Source organism: Syzygium oleosum, unplaced genomic scaffold (assembly GCF_021117445.2).
Source record: "Syzygium oleosum isolate NSW1041296 unplaced genomic scaffold, Sole_v2.1 Sole_v2.46, whole genome shotgun sequence".
Taxonomy (NCBI): domain Eukaryota; kingdom Viridiplantae; phylum Streptophyta; class Magnoliopsida; order Myrtales; family Myrtaceae; genus Syzygium; species Syzygium oleosum.
The window spans coordinates 2,071,516-2,094,397 of record NW_026607530.1 but is presented as its reverse complement, the minus strand read 5'-3'; the positions used below and the strand labels follow the sequence as shown (position 1 = coordinate 2,094,397).

Genomic DNA, 22,882 nt, shown 5'->3' with positions numbered 1-22,882 from the left:
ATGCTTTTGTGGACTGCTCGATTGAGTGTAATCGTGTGCATCTTCTCGTGAAGAGTTTATTTTTTGCTAGAACTCGTGAAGAGTTTATCTGTAAATATATTCTAAAGTCTAGATAATGGTCGCTTTAATGAGTATCCACGGTCTCTTTATTACCTGTGAGGAGCTCTTGATGATTGAAAATGAAGCAAACCATGCTTCTCTTCTTGGTTCATCATGCAGAATTAAAATGGGATATCCAGGTTTTTTTTTTCTTCCATATTTTGGGCAATTGTGGTTTCCATTGGTAATTTGAGATCTTCTGCGCATATGGTTGGGGATTCCATAGGTCAAATTTACTACGTGACTGACTGGACAATCGGCTTTGTTATCTACTGAAGCGGAAACACCAAATCTTGTCGCTCCATGATTGCTCCCAGGTTCCTGTTCTCCGTTTTGCATTTATCTTGTGCATATTATTTTACTTGCTTAGTGCTTCATTGTTTTATGCCTAATTCTCCTCCGGAATCAGCAATTCCTTCCGACTTTCTCATGTCTAGGATGAGTCCTAAGGAATGTCTTAAAACCGTGGCGACTCGGTTTTATCCTTTGGATGTGTTCATAAGAACATAATTAGAAGATCACCATGCATTTAAGCATATACATGACTTACTAAGCACCAATCAGAAATTAGAAACCAGCGAAAGAGCTCCGGCATTAGGTTATGACATATTTTGCCCTGCATGAGACTCTGCACTAGGAATGCAACCAAACACGCCATCCAAAGTCTTGCAACACACTATATATCCGACAGTCTTGCAACACACTATATATCCGACAGCCTTCTCCACATCTATGGAATCCAACCGTTTTAGCATCGCAAGACAGCATATAGCACAAGAAGAGAACCTTCGAAGGGAAAAAAGGGGTGAAAGGAATGTCAATTATTTAAGAAACATCCTCAAGAAGCACAAAAATTATAATTTATCAAAGATGAGGACAAGACACTGAGTATCGACTTCTCCCCATATATCCCCAGAGAAGTTCCGTCTTCGTTTTGCACTGCTCTTATGTCAGGATCACAGTTCAGGCACAACAATGTAGAACATTTGATACCAGAGATTATCCAACAATAGCAACTTCAATCTCCATAGAAAGAGCCCTCCTCATCAATGTTTGGCTAGCAATATACACACTATACAGTAACTGTAATCAAAATTCCATAACATGACATAATCTGACCTCTTACACGCACAAAAGAGCCTAACTTAAGTTTATCGCTCTCACGATGTTGAGAACTTAATAGCATAAAACAACACCAACGAAATTGCATCAATGGTAAGAATTTGCAAATCTAGGACGCTTTTTTCCAAAGGATACAATTTGTCACCTTATTGATGTCGAGAACATCTAACTTGGGGGTAAGTATACTGTTGGTATCTAAACTTTCGTACGGCGTTCACATTAGTGTCAAAACATTTTTTCGTTCACTTGAGTATCACAACTTTGAAAAAAACGTTCACTTGGGTGCCACTTTTGACGTGGCTGCAGGAAAAGCTGACGTGGCCGCCGGAAAAGCTGACATGCACCAATGGCCACGTCAGACAACTGGCAGCCACGTCAGCTTTTTCCGGCAGCCACGTTAGAAATGACACTCAAGTGAACGTTTTTTCAAAGTTGTGGCACTCAAGTGATCGATTTTTCAAATTCGTGGCTCTCAAGAGAACGAAAAAAAGTTTTGGCACCAAAGTGAGCGCCGTATGAAAGTTTTGGCACTGCTAGTGTTCTTACCCCTCTTACTTGTCAAAATTTGCACGGCACTGAGTGTATATAGCAGATGCGGATCATGTCCAATATTTGCACCAAAGCCGCCTGCACAAGCAGCCCTAAGTGTCATTCGCATTTTGTTCTATAGAGTCAAGTTTTAGATCATAAATACATTAAAGCAACACTAATCACTCCTAAGACGTGGTGCTCATCATTGCAATAGATGAGAAATATTTGATTGAATGTGCAGTGGAGGTTCAGTTAGCAAAAAAAGAAGCCAAGAGACAAACAACTACAAACCAGACTTGTGCTGGCATTGCAGGATTTACGAAGCAACTTCATTTGAATCCACAGTGTCGAGTTTTCCAAGAAGATCTAGAGTGGTCAATCCCTAATATGCTCCATTCAATCTCAAGTGCTCTATAACCACCGGCTCAAAACTATCCTTCTTCTTAGTGCAAGATCAACCCAGAAACTCAAATCAACTCCGAAATGCTGAATAGTAGCAGAGCCAGATAAACCAAGTCATTTTCAGTAACTGGCAAAAAGTGGACAAGAAAACAACAAGAGAATTGTAAAAATTTCATACGTACCTTTTCAACATACAGTATTTACTTGACATCTTTTTCGCCAATGAGCTCGACCATCTACCGTAAGACGCTACATATTTATAAACATGGAATTAAATCTTAAGCATGCCACCTAAGAACTCAGCAACTCAAGTGCAAAAAGCATATCGTTACAAAGTTTGATGAGGTCATCAAGGATCGTAACAATCCTGTAAATTTAACAAAATATTAGGATCCATCCGTTTCACGGAAAATAACTTCCAAGAAAACTTTTTCCAAATTTTTCGATGTTTGTTTCCAGAAAATGAATTGGTTGGGGAAAATATTTTCCATCAAAGGAAAAAAACCTTCTAAAATAGGGGAAAATGTTTTCTACTTTTGAGAAAGAGGAAAATATTTTCTATATCATCTTTCACCTCACTTTCTTTTACCGAACATTTTTTCCTTTTAGTCTTTTTCTTTTTTTAAAAAATCAATTTTTTAATTATGTATATTTCTTTTTATTTTTTTTCCTTTTTTTTTCTTTTTCATCTTCTTCTTCATTTGGCCGGTCGCCAGCCACAGCGGCAGCCGGTGTAACGACCCGGTCCGACGAGGGCGGGGAGTGGTTGCTGGGGGGCCAGAGGGCTTGGACAAGGAGCGACTTCTGGCAGGCTTCTAGGATGGCGAAAGGGGCAGGAATGAAACGAACTGTGCACCGAATAGGGGGAGAGCGATCCTGAGATATATATATGTGAAAAAAAACTGGAATTAACTCACGAAGGCCCCTTTTGACGAAACGGCAAGCTTTGCGTTGGAACTCTAAAGTTAAGCGAGCTCAGATTAGAGCACTACCAGGATGGGTGACCTCTTGGGAAAGTGTCTGCCTGTACGTAAAGGAAAAAACCGTGAGGCTCTGTATGGGACGGGCCAAAGTGGACAATACCTCGAGTGAGTTAAATCCAGGGTGTCACAATATGGTATCAAAGCGGGACCACCTCTAGTAGGTGTATGGTTCGGGGACGAACCATGCGGAAGTTGGTGGGCCTGTAATGACCTGGTCCGATGAGGGCGGGGAGTGGTCGCCGGGGCCAGAGGGCCTAGACAAGGAGCGGCTCCTGGCAGGCTTTTAGGATGGCGAAGGAGGCGGGAATGAACCGAACTGTGCACCGAACAGGGAGAGAGCGATCCTGAGATATATATATATATATATATATATATATATATATATATATATATGTGTGTGTGTGTGTGTGTGTGTGTGAAAAAAAAACTGGAATTAACTCACGGAGGCGCCTTTTGACGAAATGGCAAGCTTTGCTTTGGAACTCCAAAGTTAAGCGAGCCCAGGCTAGAGCACTACCAGGATGGGTGACCTCCTGGGAAAGTGCCTGCCTGTATGCCAAAGGACAAAATCGTGAGTTTCGATATGGGATGGGCCAAATCAGACAATACCTCGAGTGAGTTAAATCCAGGGTGTCATAGCTGACGACTGGCCGTTGGTGAGCTAGAGCTTCGCTACAGGCCGGTGAGGCCGAGCTGGCTTGAAGCCGGCGAGCTCGAGCCTTGCCATATCTGGCAACTTGTGCCGGGCCTTGAGCCTCACTCGAGGTCGCCAGAGGTCGACGAACCTCAGCGACCTCGGGCGAGGCTCGAGCCCTGCTTAGGTCGCCGGATTTGGGGAGGCCCAAGCTCGCTCGACTAGCCTTGAGCGAGCTCAGGCCTCGCTAGATTGAGGTCACCAGAGGCGATGAGGCCCGTGCCTCGTAGATCGGCGACGCCCGAGCATCGCCAGAGGCCGCGAGGCTCAAGCATCGCCAGATCGGCAACGGAGGAGGAAGGAGTAAGAAGAAAAAGGAAGAAGGAAGCTGGCGAAGGAAGTTGCAGGACGAAGAAGGAAGGAGGAAGGAAAAGAAAAGGAAAAAACAAAAATTCGATTTTTTAAAATAAAAAAATAATTAAATATTCAATTTTATAAAAATTAAAATTAAATTTGTTTGGTAATTTTTTCTAGAAAATCAAATCAGATACCGAATGATGGAAAATATTTTTACTTTATTTTCAGATTTCAGCCGAACACCGGAAAATATCGTCGTTTTCCTGGAAAATGGTTTCCTCAAAAATATTTTCTGGAAACGTGATAATTTCCGTGAAATGAACGGAGCCTTAGATTCGATTTTGTTTCGTCTAATCGTATACGTATTGAACAAAGGGAATGAAGCTCGTCTCTATTTCTAATTGGAGAAGATGTGCCTGTGCTCAAATTGCTTATATTCCCAAAAACCGAACCAAGCCTAAAACAACATCCTAGCGTATATTCAAAGAAAACATGTCATTCAGACAAGCAAGCAAGTTCCATTACAAGTAATATGACGAACACCCATTGGCAATTACGATTCAAAAACAACTACCACATACACTTCTGATACTCAATTTCACCTTTTTATACTACTATCTATCTTGATTACCACAAGAGATCTCCGTCATTTTCTCACAATCTGAGCTTGGAACCATACAACTCTAGTTAAAGACGATCTAATCAGCGAAAAACAGTCACAACATCAAGGAAATTCAATGCAGATTAGCTTACACAGAAAATAAGAAAATCAAATTGAAGAACAGGACGCGGCGTGATAATTAAAAGTGAAAAAATGTGCAGAAATTCAAAACAAAAATGCTTTTCGGCTTCACTGAAGATGATATTCTTCCTACTCCCCCAAACCACCGGCTTCCTTTTGTTATAGGCTTCGATCTTCGGTGCAACGAAGGCTTTCGATTTTCTCAATGCTGTTGCCGCCACCCCTTTGAAAGTTGAAGCCGATTGGGCCAGCTTGTATTGGAAGAGATTCTTGTTAACACCCGAATTTTTATCGACCTTTAAATATCCGTTTATTTTGTAAAAATATAAAAAACTGAAAATGAATGAAATCGTGTGGGCCGGCGCGTCTAGCCCGCTTAACAATTTTCGGCCCTTTTAAATGATAGACCCAACTTCTCATTTCCATTCTTTCTTTGGGCCCACTTTTCTTCCCTTTCTTTGGGCCCATCAGAACTAAAATGAAAATGAAAAGCCCGGCCCTTCCTCTTCTTTTTTTCACGCACACGCTGCCCTCTAGAACTGCTAGCTGGCCTATGGAGAAAAAAAGGGGTTCTAGCTGAGAGTAAACAGAGGGAGAGGGCGAGACGGATACTGACCTTCTTCTTGTTCTTGTTCTTCATTCTTCAAGGATAGATTGCGCAAGCTCGGCGGAGAGCTGCGACGGCGCATGCGCTTACAGTCTCCTGCTCAGCGTGCTCTCCCTTATTGCGATCTTGCACAACGTTCTGGGCGCTTGCCTCGGGTTCGTTGTCTTCCTCTTCAACTTCCTCGAGGGCCATCTCTTCGAGGACCTCGTCTCTCGCTTTCGATCGTCCCTCCTAAGTTCACGTTCAACTCCTCCTCCGACATTTACGTCACCGTCATCTCCAAGTGCCGCATTCTTCAGAGAACATACTTGGCGACTCCATGGGGGGTAAGTACAGTACAAATGTCATAACTTTTGTACGGAGAACACTTAAGTGCCATAACTTTTTTTTGGCTCACTTAAGTGCCACATTTTCAAAAAAAAACGCTCATATAAGTGCCATTGTCACCGGAACGTCCAACGTGGCTTAAAAAAATATTAACTCATCTTACGTGGCTTGTCGGAAAGTTGAAGTCAGCATTTAAAGTTCAAAACGACGTCGTACACCATCACAAATTGAAAAACCCTCGGCTTCTTCAATAAATTGGGGCAAAATGAGCAATTGTCTTCTTCAACCTTAACCTTAACTGAATCCCCAATTTCCAATCGTCCAAGTTGAGGCAAATCATCTCATGAAATTCGCAATGGGGAGCAAAAGCAGGAGAAGCGACTCACGAGTTGATAAACAAAGCAAAGATGAAAGTCGATATTTTTGCTATTGTGGGCTGCGAAGTCCAACAAGAACGGCTTGGACAAGAGAGAATCCGGGGAGAAGGTTCCATGGATGCGCTAAGTATAGAGAAGACTTAAATTGTGGATATTTCAAGTGGGTTGACGTCAAATTTTCGAATCAAGCAACGTCGGTGATCTTGGAACTACTTCAAGGAAGACATGAAGCTCGGCCTATATTGATGGACGAGTTGGACGATGCTGACTCAATGCAAGCAGAAATCAAGGGTCTGGAATCTTTGGTGAAGCATTTAAAGAAGGAAGTATCAAGGATGAAAATTCAAAGAGATATTTATCGAGTTTTGCTTGTGTTGTTCTTGTCGGGTTTGGTTTGGTTTTTGGTCATATGTAACGTTGGTAATGAGAAGAAGCTTATGAGTCTACCATAGTTGAAGAATTGTATTGTGATAATTGGAGCAATTAATATTAGGCTTTGGAATGTGTTTATGCTTGAATAGTTATGGTAATTTTTGTGTATCTGAGTTAATGATCTATTTGTGATTGCTTGACTGGGCTGAATAGCTACATATGGTTGATTTGGTGGAAATGGTGTTTTATGATGCAATTTGTGCATTATTGTTGATTGCGTCGAATGACCATATTTGGTCGATTTGATAAATGGTGTTTTAGGATGCAATTTGTCCATCATTGTGGGTTTATAAAGAGTAAGATGATTTGCAATTTCTGCTGCGGTTTTTGTAGCAAGCTGTAATGAACCTGGATTTTGTGGTTGGTGTTGGCTATCTTGCGTATGGTGTTAAGGACAGTAGAAGTTCCAAATAATTTTACGAATGATCATTTGAGTGCCACAAATTATTTAAAGTGAACACTTAAGTTCACTAATTTTTAAAAAGTTATAACCTAGGTTCCTCAACTTTTTAAAAGTGAGCACTTAGGCTCATAAACAAAAAAAAATTGTAAGCTGTTGGTTTCACTTTCTTAAACACATCTTGAGTTAGCTTAAAGCAAAGATTCTTAGACATCGTTATCCTGTAACATGCACTATAAGTAACAAGTTGCCATCAACCTAGCCTGGTTTGACACCAAATGGCAATTTCATTCATCAAACATGATAACATAATCCTTACACCTCAAAATGGTGTTATCTTACGTCAACATCAAAACATAAATCCGAATAACATTGCTGCTAAAATGAAGTTATCACCAGCCAAAATGCAGCAACATAAACACCTCACAACATTGCTACCAAACACATCACCAGCCAAAATACAACAATGACATTAAACACCTAACAAAATCCCCCTAAACACACATAAATAGACAACCTTTCCCATCATCCCATTAGTCAATATCAACAACTTGGTCACTTCCTTTGTTCGATAGACAACTCTTCATATTGTTCATGATCCTCGCACTCTTTCGAACCGGAACTCTAGGCACATACTTCGATTGTGTTTCTTTTTCAACTGGCTTAGCTTTTGGAGGAGACATTCTTTTGCTTGGTCCTTGATGTTTGTTGGTGTTGTCTCCTGCTGAACTTCTTGTGATTGGTGCCACTGTGGTAGCAGGTTGTTCAGACTGATGTGTAGTGACATTTCTAGGATCATTTGATTTGGACGCAAGCACTGTTGTGGCATTTTTGGGTGCCTGCTTTCGAACTGGCCTTTGCACCTTCTGATTTGGTAGTGCCATTGGTTGCTTCCTCTTGGATTGTGCTTGAGTTACCATTGATTGGTTTAGCAGTGCTTGCCCTTGACTTCTTGTTGTTCTTGGTGGTGCAGCCGATTCTTGACTTGGTCTTCCTTGAGATATCAGCACCTCTGAAGGTCTCCCAGGCTGCAATCATATAACCATTAGTTATCATGTCAATCATATGACATATGTTAAATGCATAACAACTAAAAAACTTACATTCAAAATGGTCATGCCGGTATTCATGTCTGTAAACAACCCATAGCCATATTCCCTAAGCCTTTTCCCAAGTGCACCACGTGTATGTTGTGGTGCGAACTGTCGTGGAAACACCTCCACTTGTTCTTTTTCTAACCCGCAAAATGACATAACAGAATGAGGTTAATTCACAAACAACTACATGCACATGGAATATCCTTAACAAAGAGCTTACTTGAATTTTGCTCCTCGGCTGTACAATGTTGGACCAAGTTGGCCCACTTGGTTCCCCATCATTACTTTGTGTGGCTCCCTGAGGTACCCCTGTATCATTGGCCTGTGTTGTCTGCTCTTGTCGCTGTTGCTACTTCTTATTTGGACAACCAACCTTATTGTGCCCTTTCCGATGGCATAGTGAGTACCGTATGATTCCACCAGCCCTACTCATTCTGTTACTACTAATCTTTATTTCCCGCAACCTCCTTTTCTTCTTGGGCTTGCCAAGCAGCTTCTTCAGTGGTAGAGGTTATGGGGTTGGATGATTTGTTTTATCCCATAACTTGCTACTTCTCAAAGGCTACATCATGAATTGATATGTAGCAAGATACTTAGGTTTCTTGTAACAGCCATCTACATAATCCTTTGGATTGGCTTGCTTGAGCAGGATGGCACAAATAGCATGATAACAAGGTATCCCAGTCAACTGCCATGCTCGACAGGAACAATTTTTCCTCTCCAAGTGAACAACATACTTGTCACCATTATGCATAATCTCGTATCCATTGTCTCCATTCCAAATTGGATGACAAAACCTACTAGCAGCAATGTTGTCATCCAATATTTTCACAATCCTAGGCCCACACTGTGTAGGCCAATTAGCACATTCATCTCTTTGTTTTTGCAGTCTCGTCATTACCAAAATCCTAATGTCCTCGAGCATACTTATGATGGATTTACACCTAGCTCCTATGATCCTGCCATTGAATGCCTCGCAAAGATTGTTGTTCACGGCATCACACTTGAATTCTTCACTAAAAAAGGCTTTGCACCAATGTTTTGCTTCAGTTTAGAACAATGCATCAAAAGCTTCAGCTGATAAGGCATGTAAAGCTTCTTTGTGAATTCTGAATTCTGTCATATTTGTGCTCTTTGCAATCAATCAGAATTGCCTTTGCAGTTGATCACCTTTGTACTTCTTTGCCCAATTTGCATATATATGCTGAGCACACATTCTGTGCTCAGCATATTGCATCAACTCAGCAATTGCCGGGGCAAGTCCCTACAAAACCAACAAACATATGTAAGCAACAATATGTAAATGATATTAAAAATAGGGAAAAAACCACCAAAAACCCCAAACTTTGCCCCCCGTGACACATTTACCCCGAACTTTTTTTTGTGACACCAAAAACCCCAAACTTTGCTATTTGTGACACATTTACCCCAATATACTGTAGCCTAGGGTATTTTAGTCTTTTTTTCCCTTTTTCTATTTTTTTCTTTTTTTCTTTTTTCCTGGCGAGGGCAAGGGACCCTCGCCCCGCCTCGCCCGCGAGCTGCCCTCGCCGGCGTTGGGCGAGCGGCCTCGCCTCGCCGGCGTCCGGGCGAGACCTCGCCGCCGTGCAGTCGCCGCCCGCCGCGGGCGAGGGCTTCCACCGCCCGCCCGGCGAGGGCGGCCCTCGCCGGATCGGCGAGGCGACCCTCGCTCGCCCGCCCAGCGAGGGCGGCCCTCGCCGGATCGGGCGAGGGCCGCCCGCCGGACGGCGCGAGGGTCGACCCTCGCCGGATCGAGCGAGCCCTCGCCGGCTCGCCCCACGGCCGGCGTCGGCGAGGGTTGCCTCGCTCGCCCGGGCGAGGGCGACCCTCGCCGACGCCGGCGAGGTCGCCGGAGACCTCGCCGGAAAAAAGAAAAAAAAACAGAAAAAAATAGAAAAAGGGAAAAAAGACTAAAATACCCTAGGCTACAATATATTGGGGTAAATGTGTCACAAATAACAAAGTTTGGAATTTTTGGTGTCACAAAAAAAAGTTCGGGGTAAATGTGTCACAGAGGGCAAAGTTTAGGGTTTTTGGTGGGTTTTTCCCTTAAAAATACAATAGTTTAGTGACATTACCTTCTGTTGGTCACTTATGAATGCCCAACCTCTTCCATCATTTATGCCAAGGTCAGCCATTAGATTCTTCAAAAACCAGGACCAAGTGTCCTTGTTTTCTATCTTCACAACAGCCCATGCTAATGGAAACATTTGGTTGTTTCCATCTCTCCCAATGGCAGCCAATAGCTCTCCCTTGCATAACCCCTTCAAAAAACAACCATCTAACCCTATCACTCTTCTGCAGCCAGCTAAAAACCCTGTTTTACATGCATCAAAGCATATGTACATTCTACCAAATTGTGTCCCATGATCAGGCAATGGCTTCTCCACAATCTTTACATGAATTCTACTGAGTGGATTCTGAAGCCTACATTCCCTACCATACTCCCAAATCTGAGCGTATTCTTCTTTGTATGTACCCATCAATGTTCTCATGACATTAGACTTAGCCCTCTTGCATTGATTCTTTGACACATTCACACTTACTTGCTCTTTCACTAGCTGTTTCAATTGAGAAGTCCTGATTTTTGGCATGGTCTTAACGGTGTTAAAGAACTGCTTAGCCAACCACGCACTAGTCACTCTTTTGTTATCAAATACAATGCCACCGTTATGCTCCTCCTGAAGTGACCGAATTTGGAATGACCCAGTCTTCTTACTCAATGCACCATATACCTTCCATGGACAATTAGCTTGTGCACATATTGCTCTAACATAATCCTTGGTATTTCTAGTGAATTTGATATTCCTTTGATGAGTGATTGAGTCCCTCACAATAGCATCTCTAAATTGTTTGGCATCATCAAAACTCATCGATAAGCAAAGCATAGGACTTGTATCGGTTGAATTATAAGAAGGATACCTTCTTCTCATTGTACGATGAGCTACAACATCTTCGTTATCACGATCCTCTGAGTTACTGCCGTTGTCACTACTTTGCTCATATTCCGTATCATCACGATCTGCCGTTGGAGCTCTACCATCTTGGTTTACTGAAGTGCCCTCATCCACTGCCCCAATTGATGCTTTCCTTCCTTGCTGATATGCCCTCACTTCTTCCCTTGCAACTGCAATGTCTTCATCATCAACATCACTCGCATAAATTGTATGCAGTAATGTTTTCTCATCTTCATCATTGGATAGTGCAACATCCCAAGAACCCAAATTGATTCTACTCAATGATTCAGGCAGTGCCTCCTCTTCATCATCACCTAAGCCACCACTTTTCTCAAGTTGCTCACATATCTCTAGCACACGAGCTGTGAGGGAAGCCTCGGTGTCCTCAGATATCCGATCTTGTTCTAAAACAGATCTATCACCAACCTCAGATTCAATACCAGCTTCCAACACTATTTCCTCATACTCAGCACCAACAGGTTCAACATACACATAAACCTCATGACGATGAAGAAAATGGTAAACTAGATCTCTCACACCACCATCATCATACAGATATCTCAATCCATCTTTCAGACTCTTACCAGGTATTTGATAGTGCAATTTTCCTACTTTGCACCGCAACTGTTTCGATATATCTTTCTCAAGGTCTTCATATGATAGATTACTGATGCTGACCCTAACAACAGCAACACTTCCTCCAACATATTTGCACACTTCTCCAGTAACAAGCTTCCCACCATAGCACACAGTAATGGGCGCAGTGCTATCATCCATTTTAACACTGCAGTCAAGACAAAAAAAAAATTATTCTATTGTCCGGGACCACAACTCATACAGATGACAAGTTGTACGATTTGTCCCCACTTTCAATAAACAATATATAGACACAAGAGGACAAGTTGAGCAATCGATCCGGTCCCCACTTTCAACCCAATTTTAAGTAAACAATAGACAGAGATAAGACAAGTTTGCGATCGGTCCCCACGCTAAATAAACGATAATTCTGGCCATTGTTTAATGGATACAAGACGACAAAATATAACGACGAACAAAATAAAGCACCTACCTTTACACTTTCGCACAAATGCTAATATGGGGTGTCGGTCAATGGCCGTTCAACGTGCTTTTACAATCTGTCAACAACACCCAGAATTCAAAGACGACAAAGGATAAAGCGAAGCTCATTTGGTCGGCCAGTGGACACAAAAAAATCACTCGCTAACCTTTACTCACTGTCGACCAACACTCGGCGTGCGACAGACCCAATTTCCTTTCGAAATTGACAGACGAACAAGATATGAGCGAGGGATAGTTCGATTTGCTCCTTCGTCGAAGTGTTTACGAAGATCAAAGCCCTAATTCGCGACTACATAGGACGATCAATGAGGGACAGAGATTGATCGATTTGAGAGAGAGATAGAGAGATGCCTTAATTTTGCCCTAATCGATCGTTGTATACAAGCAGCTCATGCGTTGGAGAGGAAAGAAACGAAAGAAACGACGACGTTTCTTTCACTCGAAGAGATCCGACGAACGACGTCATTTCTCTCCACATGGAATATCCTTTTTCCACGTTGGACGTCCGTTTATTTTTCTAATTTCCACGTATGAAAAAAAATTAAGTCAGAAATCCACGTAGCACATTTGGCCGGAAGTGGCACTCAAGTGTTCTATTTTTACTCCGATGTGGCACTCAAGTGAGCCAAAAAAAAGTTATGGTAGTTAAGTGTCCTCCGTACAAAAGTTATGACACTTGCAGTGTACTTACCCCACTCCATGGCTTGCGAGTCTTCAGCTTCAGACAGTGTTTCTTAATTTCTTTGGGAGGCCTCCATCTTTCAGCTACAGAAGGGAAAGTTCCATTTCAAAATATGGTACAACTCCCATTGTGGTGGTGGTTCCTGGATTAACAAGTGATTCTTGTTCTGCGAACATCGGCCATCACCTCTGTCTACAGCTGAGCGAAGGTCTTCGTCCAATAAACTCGCTTCTCAGACGAAAAAGAAGAATACCGGTCTATCTTCTAAAGCCTCGTCGGCGAACGCGCGGCAACGACGACTCTATTCCCGAACCAGGTAATAGTTCGTCTCTAACGCCCTGTTTTAGCTCTGTTTCCATGAGCCAATCATCTGGAATTTGTTGTTTGTGAGACTGTAGGCACCTTGTACAGAAATATGATCGATCTGTGATTAATAGTGTTGGTTCAGGCCTTGATATGTCAAGATTAAGACTCAAATCACAATGGGTACAAACCTGAAACTTGCTTTTGGAAATGCACATCACATGTTTGATAGAATGTTTGAGTGATATACCGAAACTTAGTGCAATCGGTTGTGCGATATGGTTTTGATCTGCTTTTGGTTTATGCTCTCTTCGTTGATTGACTGAATCAAAGCTACTGCCGAGTTTCTGCTCATTTTATGTCATTTTCGCGCACTATGGCGCCGGACGTCCATGAATATATGAATCGGAGCAATTTAATGAATTTCCTTGACCCGGTGATGGCCTTGGGTTAGAGTCCCATCAGGTTAGCTCCTGCTTCTATTCCTCCCCAATGTATATGTGTAGAGTCAAACATTTTTGGAACTTATTCGGATGAGTGGGCTTCAGAGGAGGGAGCTTCAATGAAGAAAGTGTAGGAAGTGGTCGCCGGAGATGGTCTGGCGATAGCCAGATTAGTGGTTGATGGTGGCATTTAGATGATCGGATGAGGATAGCTCAGGAGGGTTTTGAGCTTTGGCTGAAAATGGTATTTTTTGTTAGCTGTATACCCTAAAGCAACCATATAATAGTTATATGTTAGGGATTTAATGGCAAAGAAATATTCATTCATCGTCCTATGAATGAGTCTATAAGATCAGTTACGACTGGACCTATTCTTAAGGTGTTAAGAATATGTGTGACAGGTTTACAGTTATGCTGAATCTTTAAACGGTTCCCGGTCGATGAATCATTGAGAGGATATTGATGTGATGGGTTATATCCTAAACTGAATCAGAACAATCACACAGATAATAGAAAAATTGACACACGAGTTTAGCCAAGTTCACCCCAGTATAGGGCTACGTCCTGCAAAGGGATTCCACTATGATATTTAGGTTTACAACCACAACCACTCGTTACAATGATCTCTCATACGAATACAATATATAGGACTTAAAATGGGCCCAAAGCCCAAGCCCAAGCCCAAGCCTATCCGAATCCCTTTGATCCCACAACAAACGGGTCAGCTTAAAAACACAAGCCTAAAAGAAAAGACCCAATGTTATTTCGGGGGCGTTGCCCCCGGTGAGTGGGGCCGCCGTCCGCTCACCGGGAAGCGGAACCCCCGCCCGCTGTCTGGGCAACAGGATCCCCGACATTCCTTGCGCAGGGGTCACATGTCGTCGGTTCATACTTCGGTTTCCCTAAGCTCATGTGGGCATACCCGGTATGAGAAACAAGGGTCTTCGAAGTGTTCGCCAACTCCAACATGATGATCCTGTTGAGATCGGTATGTTCTCAAGCTTCATAATTGAGTATCGGATACTCATGGGATGATGAGTCACAAGTCATGGGGTATTGTGATACCTGAGTTAGAACACATATGCTTGTCTTGTACAAGTTCACTCAACATGACATGCATAGAATGATTTGCGACATGGAAGCTTTTAGCGGGGTCAATGACTAATCGTTCATGTTTTGGTCTTGTGTAAGATCCTTACCCCTGAGGCACGATACTGACTTGTATGTTAGATAGTTGTGGTTCACAAGTGCGCATATTGACGCTTCACCGAACCATCTCTATACTTGATGGTCATAGTTTGTTCACATACGAAGTCACATGCAGCGCAACATGGAATCTGTCTTCTTGTTATATATATATATATATATATATATATATATGATGTCCTATGCAATCTGATTGTGACAATGTATTAAAATCCTCAGCCGGGGTTATAACCAAGAATGAATGGTTCATATTTCAAAGAATACATGTCAATTAGATTTTGGCATATGATCGAATTGGTGGCTTGACCAATATTTCCATGGCCTTTGTTCAATCGGGATATAGTGAGACAGAAGGATCAGATTACACGGTCGCCAAAGCTGATAGGTTTATTATGTTCTTGAAACATTCACACTGTCTAGATAGCCATGATATATTGCTAAATGTCACTCATGGTTTGTAGGAACTGGAGATTGATCAGGATAATCAATTCTCTTGGTTGTGCTAATGTGTTAGTACAAATTCTGCTGCCAGCTCAATGATGAACCTAGGGATGTCACATACTATAACCAATTCAAAATGATGTTTGAACAAGAGAGACTATACTGCAAATGTGTTTGCACATGAGGCAATTAGATTAAGTCAAGCTAAAATATAAGTTCCGAAAAAGGGATTTCAGACTTTACGACCATATCAAAGATCTGAAAAAGGAGTTTCAAACTTTACAGCCGAATTGAAGGTCTGAAGCGAGTTCAGATTGAATGGCCGACTCAAAGATTTGAAGCGGGCTCAGATTCAATAGCTGAATTAAATATCTGAAGTGAGTTCAGAATCAATGGTCGCATATTAATGATCCGAAGTGAGTTTGGAATTAATAGCTAAATTAAAGATCTGAAACGGTTTCAGACTTAATGGTCGCATTTATGATTTGAAACGGTTTCAGAATTAATGGGCAGTTTAATGATCTGAAACGGTTTCAGATTCAAATGACCAAATTAATGGCAAAAGGACATTATAAGTGCCATAACTTGTGTACGGCGCTCACTTTGGTGCCATAACTTTTTTTCGGATCACTTTGGTGCCAAGTCGGAGGAAAAACGATCACTTAAGTGTCATAACTTTTTTTTTGATCACTTTAGTGCTAAAATTTTTGAAAAACGATCACTTAAGTGCTAAAATTTTTGAAAAACGAACATTTAAGTGCTAAAATTTTTGAAAAACAATCACTTAAATGCCAATCTCCTGCAAGACTCCGGTGAGCCACGTCAGCTTCAGAAATTAATAAAAAAAATGCCACGTCAGATTTCCGGCGAAAAATTGTGTACGGCACCGGAGTTGGCACTTAAGTGATCATTTTTCAAAAATTTTAGCACTAAAGTGATCCAAAAAAAAGTTATGGCACTAAAGTGAGCGCCGTACACAAGTTATGGCACTTGTAGTGTTCTTTTGCCCCAAATTAATGTTCTGAAACGGTTTCAAACATAACGGTCAAATTGAATATTTGTAACGGTTACAAAGTTAATGCCCAGAATAAAGTCTTGTAACGGTTACAAATTAATGCCTGGAATAATGCTCTGTAATGATTACAGAATTAATGTCCGAATTAGTGTCTGAAATGGTTTCAGAACTTACGTCCAGATTCAACGTCTAATACGAGCTCAGACGTTACAGCCGAATTAATTCTTTGAAACAGTTTTAGAGTTAATGAGCCAAATTAAATGTGATATGAGTTGGTTATAAAAAGGGGATTGAGAGAGCAGATCAGAGAGTGATCGAGAATTCACATTTGAGAGTGTTGATAGTGATCGACCAAGTCATTCACACACAAGAACAATTGCTAGCACAATTGAGGTGTGAGATCTCTCAATTTCTCTCTCCGTTCAATGCAAGATTGGTGGTGTGTCTGAACTAGAGGCTCGATACTTGTAGGGCTCGATCTGAAGAATATCAGAAGCTGTGTTACGAAGAGATCAGACGTTCGTGAATCTGACGAACGTCAGAACTAGTATTACCAGAAGACATCAGACGTTCGTGATCATAATTCCAAGAACATCTTAACCAGTGTTACTAGGAGATAAATGTTCATAGTCAGAATTTGAAGAACGTCAAACCAACATTGCGAGGACATTAGACGTTTGTGGTCATCAGATGTTCGTGGTCATAATCTAAGAAACGTCTGAACCAAATTTCTGAGCACGGTATGAGGGTAATGTGATTAGCCTTCTTATCAATTCTATGTGCTTTTATTAAAATGCACGATCAATGTTAAGGAAATATGTGTTTAGGCGTTTTACTTCCACTGCGAATTAGATTTTGATTCTATCTTACCTATGCACGTATTGTTGTTTTTGGAAACAAATCCCAACATTTTCTTCAATGGAGGTTGTTGCTTCAGTGAGGGAGACGGCTTCGGGAAGAAGATGAAGAAGGGGGAAAAGACAAAAATAGGAAAAAGACAAAAAAGTAAAAACAAAAAACAAAAAAAGGAAAATCGAATAATATATAAAAATGTTAAAAAAATCATTTTAATTTGACGCAAGTCGGATCTGGTAGACGGGTCGAGTCATTCGGATCGGGTAAACCCGGTCTGAGCCCGTTCCCGAATATAATAATAATAATAAATTATTAAAAATATAAAGATCATGAAAAAATTAAGAATTCCAGAAAATTCAAAAATATTAAAAAATTTCGAAAATTCGTGCAAAAATTTGGAAAGTCAGAAAATTCATTAAAAATATGAGAAAACTTTGAAAATTTATAAAAAAAATTAAAAAATAGAAAGTAATAAAAGATTCCAAAATCTTAGAAAATCAGTAAAAAATTAGAAAATTATGAGAAAAGTCATAAAAATTTGGAAATTTCGAAAATCATTAAAAAATTAGAAAATCCAGAAAATTAAAAAATATTAAAAATTGAATTAAAAAATTATATTGAGAAATTCAGAAAAATCATAAAATATTCAAAAAAATTCAGAAAAATTGGAAAATTTCTAAAAAATTAAAACCCAAATTTGGACAAGCTTTTAGGGCTTTACATTAGGGTTTTTTATTTTGAATTGTCTTTTTTTTTTAATAGACCATTTTAGGATATGTGTGTGTTTTCTTTGTGATTATACTTGGTTGCGCTTTTAAACACCTTGGATGTTATTTTCATTTTATAACAGTTAGGACGCAGCCTAGAATTCTTCCAAAGGTTGCCATGGTGTTAGTTAGTACGTGGTCAAGTTACGTACCGAAAGGACGTTAGTTTTAGGGCTAACATAATCAAGTCCCCAAGTTTAGAATCTCTAGTTGCGTGAATAGTAAGATATCCTCTCGTATCCTATTGGGTTTTCTAGCCGACTTCAAAAAGGTTAGTGGCGCCTCCTTTGTTAAAATTTGCATAGGCTTAATCGATTAAAATTTTGAACTCCGGATGTCTCGTGAGGTATGGGATTGGGAGAGTCCAAGTCAATAGATGGCCATCGGCCCAAAATTGACAATACCCCTAAACCTATTCTCTCTCCTGTGAGAGGTTAGTTCGCGACAATTCTAACCTCTATTCTCACTCCAGAGTTCAAAATCGAACCCTACCCACAGATTGCACACGGGGGTGCCATTGCTCCTGGTGATGGACCAATATAGCATAGTGCAAACACGACGCCAGATTAGTTCGTGTGGGATGCTTTATCGTTGTCATATTGCTGAAGATAATAGTGATGTTCACTGGAAATGCATCTAGTTGTTTTACCCAGGTTGATGCTTGGGACCTGGTTAGAGAATGAAGGCCGAAGGTTGTATGTCTTTAAGTGATTTGGGTTAATCCAAACACTCCAATGTTCTGTTTCGAAGCTTGATTAGCAATCTTGAATAGGTTGCAGACCTTTGGGAGGATGAAAAAATGGGACTTCTGCAGTGGAGGTTCTGTTAGTCGCATGTTTTTTCTGGGTAATTGCGAAAAAGAAGCCAAGAGACAAATAAATACGAACCAGACTCATGTTGGCATTATAGGATCCAAGAAAGAACCTCATTTGAATCCACAGTGCCAAGTTTTTTAAGAAGATCTACAGTGGTCGACTCCCAATATGCACCATTCAATCTCAAGTGCTTCATAGCTACCAACTCAAAACTATCCTTTTTCTGAGTGCAGGATCAACCCAAAAACTCAAATCAGTGAACGCCAACATGCTGAATTGCAGATCTAGAAAAACCAAGGTATTTTCAGTAACTGGTAGGAAGTGGACAAGAGAACAATAAGAGAATTGTTAAAATTTCATACCTACCTTTCAAATGGACAATATGTACTTGACATGTTTATTGCTAGCGAGCTCACTCAATTGCCAGTAAGACGCTACATATTGATGAACATAGAATCAAATCTTAAACATGCCCTATAAGAACTCAGCAGTTCAAGCGCAAAAAGTATACAATTATGAAATTTCGTGAGGTCATCAAGGATAGTAACGATCCTATAAATTTAAAAATCACATGCATATTAACATGGAAAAGAGCGAACGAAGCACATCTTTCTTCCCAATCGGAGAAGATGGGTCCATGCTCAAATTGCTCGCATTCCCAATTTATGACTCAAGAACAAAATAATCTCCAGTCCAAAGAAAGCACCCCCATTTAGACAAACAAGCACGTCCAACAGAAGTAATTCCACGGACACCCATAAGCAATTATGGCTTGAACACAACTACGGCATAACATTTCTTAAATCTTCATTTCACCTTCTTACACTACTATTGCTCTCGATCACCACAAGAGATCTCCATTATTTTCTTGCTACACGAGCTAGTAACCATCCAGCCCAAGGTTAAAGACGATCTAATCAGCAAGAGAGAGTCATGACATCAATGAAAACTAGCTTAAAAAAGCAAAATAGATATCAAGTTATTCGAAGACCTTACTAGTCGATCAATCAAAGATGAATTAGAGCGAAAAGAAGTTTTGAGCTCGATTCAGAACCAAAAATGCTGTTCAGTTGACTGAAAGATGAGACTTTCTTTCGTTACTCTGAGGAACCAAGGTTCAACAAAAATTGGGCCCAATTGTCCGTTTTCTTTGGCTGAATATTTTTTTATTATGCTTAATTTGTTTTGCAAAAGATGAATGAGATGGAATTCAAAAACTATTACTTGTATGTTTTATAAAAATGAATGATCGAGAAATGTTTTTATTGTTCACGAAAATGTTTAAACATAAACTGTTATCGACAATAAAAATGTTATTTATTGATTAATTATTTTAAGGGATACGAAGTATCATTTTTTGTAAAATATTGTTCACATCATTAGTTTTTATGAAACAAACGGAGTATAATTATTGTTGAATGCTTCGCCTAAATTTGACCAGTTGCATTTGGTCGGCAGGATGTAATATCTAACATAATATGATTAAATGAAACTTTATATTATTATTAGGCTCACCGTCAGTGTGTAAAAGAAAAACGAAAAGAGCTTCGGCTAAATTTCTTAATCGACAAGTCTCTCTACCGAGCAGTATTTCTTAAGAACCTAGCATTTGGTTGCGTTGAAATTCAATTTAGTCGGTCGATATTTCGTTAAATTTCCTCTAAGCTATGTACCAATATTGTCTAGGACAAAGATAACAATAATATAACCTAATATTATTGCTATAGAAGTGCCTTTGATGTCAGTTTTAGTATGTTTCGAAAAAAATGCCCTATCAAAACAAAAGATTAGATGATAAAAGAGACAATACTGTTAAGGCACTAGTTTTAGTGGCTTGAAACTTAGGCATGTCAGGTCACTCCATCGATCTGAACTTCCACCATTTATGGTTTGCAGGCACCCTCATGGCATTTCTAGAGGGTGTTCACTTCTCTAGATATATCAACTATTTGGTAGCTGCAGTTGCTAGTTAGAGATGAGTTGGTCTTGCCTCCAACGAGATCAGATCTATTGGTGCAAATACAAGACAGCTTTGTGCGGGACGCTTTATCCTTGTCATATTGCTGAAGATAGTGATGTTCACTAGAAATGCATTTGGTTGCTTTATCCAGACCGATACTTTATCCTTGTCATTGGATCCGAGATAAATTAGAAAAGAAAGTTTTCTTACTTGAGAAAGTCCACATCGATGATAATGCACCTGACATGATGACTAAAACATTGCCAATGGTAAAACTTGATTCTTGTATAGATAAAGCGGGTACGATGGAACTTCCCTTGTGAGGCGGATGGGTAGATTTGTTGAGCTAGGTCCACCTCTTGTGAGGCCCATCTTGTCAGCTTAAATTTAAAAAAAAAAAAGGAAGAAAAAGATAGGGCCGAATGTTCTTGATTTAGAAGAGAGAAGAGCAATTCGTTATTACAGAGAAAAAGAGGCGGAGAGCTTTGCTTTGAAGAAGAGAAGAGGCAGTCCAGATTCTATAGTGAAACTCTGTCATAATTGGCCAAAATTTTAGTATGTTGTTCATGAGTCCATGAACTACAAGTTGATCGGTTTTGTTTATTAAAATCTTCTCCAATTTGTCTCATAATTTTCTCTGGCAGCGGTTAAATCTTTCTTGCTTGTTTGTGTTAATTCACCTTTGCTAGGATGATATTTTGCTAATGTGAAGAGCCTCTTGCCATGTTATTAGAGATGAACTATCGTGTCTCCTATTATTCTTGGTGATTAATAGAAGTTTTTGAGTGGCCCTGTGATTTTTTCCTATATTGAATTTTTCCCATGAAATTTATGGGTGTTGGTTTTGTCTTGCTTTAATATTCAACACTATCTTCACTGCTTTTGTAACATCCTCGATTCAGACCCTATCTCAGCAAGAAAAGTGGCTTAAATTGTAACATCCCAAATTTCCGACCCTAAAAGGGATGGCATTGAGCTTGGCTAAGTAATGGTAATGATATACCATGGATTGATTTGTCACGCCCCGAACCCCACGAAGCGCGAGCATCCCACGCAAAGGTCGAATTTATTGCGACGTCCTAGGACGCGTCGCCGACCCAACGCCCAAGCACTCAGGAAATCAGTTCACAAGCGGAAGCGACCTATATAAATAGATATATACACCCGAACAATAGACAAGACAACCATGGATAGCACAACAGCGAAAACCAACAAGATTAAAAACATACTTTTGCGTTACCATAAAATATATACAATATTCCTTTACAAGGAATACAAACAAGAAACCAAAAACAAGTCAACGGCCACTATAATAAAAAAGGAACAGTGGCTCGGGGTTAGACGACTAACTATGGCTGAGATGGGGCTCTAATAAAAAAGGTACAGCCCGATCTATCTAAAGCTGGGACTGACCTAGGGGACCCAGTCCGGGTCAGAACCAGAAGACTCAGAGGATGAAGAGCTATCAGGCAGCTCCTCCTCGGAATCTAATGAGTCCAACTCGGACTCAGCCTCCGCGGCGTCCTCATCCGCGTCCATTGGCGCTACTACGTCTTCCAGCTCCATATCCTGCTCCATGGGTTCTGGTTCTTCCTCTGCTTCCATCGGCTCCAGATCATCTACCTCCCAAACTATAGGTTCGGCTCCAGCACTCGAACTCCCATCAGATGAGGCTTCAGGGCTAACTACGTCTCCATCGGGACACTGTGGGTCTACCTCACCTTGCCCATTAACCGGGACATCAAAAGTACGAAGGGGTCCGTGCTCCCCGAATTGGTCCTTGAAACACCAGGCTACATATTCGTGGCTCTGGGGGTACCCTTCTCCCACATCAACCAATAATACAGAACGATACCTAATATACACATCCCCATTCCATAAGGGGTACTGGGTCGATGTCCGCCTTAGCTGGCGCGGAATCCCAAAACGCACTGGAGCATCCGGCATCCTCAGGTCCGGGGGTCTGAAACGTTTGGGTTTATACAACAATGAGACGAATCTCAGCGAGTAAAAACCCCTAAACCTAAATTAGGCTAACATGCACCTCCTGACAGGCAACCAAACACACAACAACAATATTTGTCAACCAATTGACCTAGGCCCTCGAGCCCAGATCGAGCATACAATTGACCCTATAGGTTAGGCATTTTATAATAATATTCACGGCACATACGCGACACACTGGTCATACGTACGCCACACGCATGCTCATGCTCAATAGTGCTTG

The 22,882-nt window shown here is 40.8% G+C and overlaps 1 pseudogene; it reads right to left on the bottom strand.

Annotated features, from left to right (window-relative positions):
- Positions 1-698: 698 nt before the first annotated feature.
- On the bottom strand, positions 699-22,602 carry LOC130136579 (geranylgeranyl transferase type-2 subunit beta 1-like; annotated as a pseudogene).
- Between the last annotated feature and the right edge of the window lie 280 nt (positions 22,603-22,882).